The sequence below is a fragment of the Aquila chrysaetos genome, chromosome 22, assembly GCF_900496995.4.
Source record: "Aquila chrysaetos chrysaetos chromosome 22, bAquChr1.4, whole genome shotgun sequence".
Taxonomy (NCBI): Eukaryota; Metazoa; Chordata; class Aves; order Accipitriformes; family Accipitridae; genus Aquila; species Aquila chrysaetos.
This window is the reverse complement of record NC_044025.1, coordinates 17,238,900-17,240,675: the sequence shown is the minus strand read 5'-3', so window position 1 is coordinate 17,240,675 and position 1,776 is coordinate 17,238,900.

The window sequence follows — 1,776 nt, the reverse complement described above, 5'->3', positions numbered from 1 at the left end:
TCATAATAAATTGGCAATGAGTGGCAGATGGCATTCCAGAATGCAGCTGAACTGTGAATGGGCAATTATGTCTCTCAGTCTTTGGGAATGGAGTAAAAATTCATGTTTCATAAAGTACATTATTTACTAAAAATCAAATGGGCCATTACTCAGTAATGTTCATACTCTGGGGAGCAGGGAAGGGAGGAAGAGAAGGGATGAAAACAATCTTCAAATCAGTCAAGATGCTTAAAGCAAAATAAAATTATGTGGGAAGATTGGGGGTCCTTGAAAACCACTGCCTTAGCTCTAGTGATTCACCAAGCCTTCTCTCGCCCTTGATGCTGAGCCCTTACTGTATTTAGACATCAATCACATGATCTTTTTACTCAACATTTACAAATAACTGAGCATTAAAATCAGGAAAGCGAGAAAACAGACTACTGGGTGCCAGGACTGTTTCCTATCCAGTGCTCCCCACATATACTAACCAGATGCATGCCCTGCAGACACTATTTGCTATGCATTCCCTATACATCAACCTGGGAGAATACATCATCACAGGAACAGGTATCTTCACTGCAATACATATTTTTTGCAAACACTTATTCATGGCATGGGTTTGGTTCGCATCACTTCTACTGAAAACTATGGATACACACAGGTAAATGACCACAGAAAAATCCACCAGGCTGGAAATGTTAAAGTGCTGTTTGAACATTGGGGGGGGGGGGGGCGGTATTTTTCATTTGTTAGGATCAGATTCTTGCCTTGTGCCTTCTCATTTGATCTAGGAACTAACTGAAGTGTCTTTCTCTTGCACATAGCATTAAAAAGACCATACAGTTTCCCTTACCCAAATCTAGGTCTCCTCATGGATTAGGGTTTAAGGCTTGTTTTCTGTGCAAGTTTAATATACCCACATACTTTTTTGACTTTTAATGCTCAATGCCACCTTCAGGCTAGAAAAAAAAAAAAAACAACTGAAGTTTGTCTTCAGGTAAGAGGCATTTTTCACAATCCAGATGGGAATTATCTTCCCTCTCCTCCCTGCACAAATGGCAACCTGATAAATCTCTTCTAATCTCTATATATCCTCCTGTGAAGATAGGATCTTTGCTCTTGGCTGTGCTTCCCAACTCCACCTTTTAGATTGACACTCGTCTCCTCAGCCGCTGCTGTAGCTCAGGGGTCTGTGAACAAGGACATCACCCCTGAATCGCCCCCCCCCCGTCACCAGCGTGCTGGACACCCAGTTGGAGCTGCAACATGCTCCCCAGCTGCAGGGCTGGTTGTCATTGACACCGTGTGCACACAGGGGACAAAGGGAAAGTGCTGAAGCAGGAAAAAAAGAAAGAAAGAAAAAAAGTAATAGTAAATAACATCCTGGAAATGAACCAGAAGAGAGGTATGGCTTGATGCATCATTCAGGTCCATGTACTACTTGGAAACCCTGTATCAGCAAATGGGCTGCTGCAGCACCGATACATCACCCGTGCTAGGACAGCGCGATGGGAGCCAGGACCAGGACTCCCACCTGCAAACAAGCTGGAGCCCCTCAGCAGCAGTGCCTTGATGTGTCCCACCGCCAGCAAGATTACAGCATGGAGCCCTACATTCCTTTCAGCACCAGAGGCCGCAATATTTTGCCATAAACAGGTATATTTAACACTAGAACTAGTTAAGTGTAAAATGGCTATTTCGGAAAATATCCAGCTCCAAGGACAGGTTAAGCCAAGAGAAATTCTGTGATGCTATATCCTCAATGTATCATCTCCTTGTAGGAAAACATCCTCT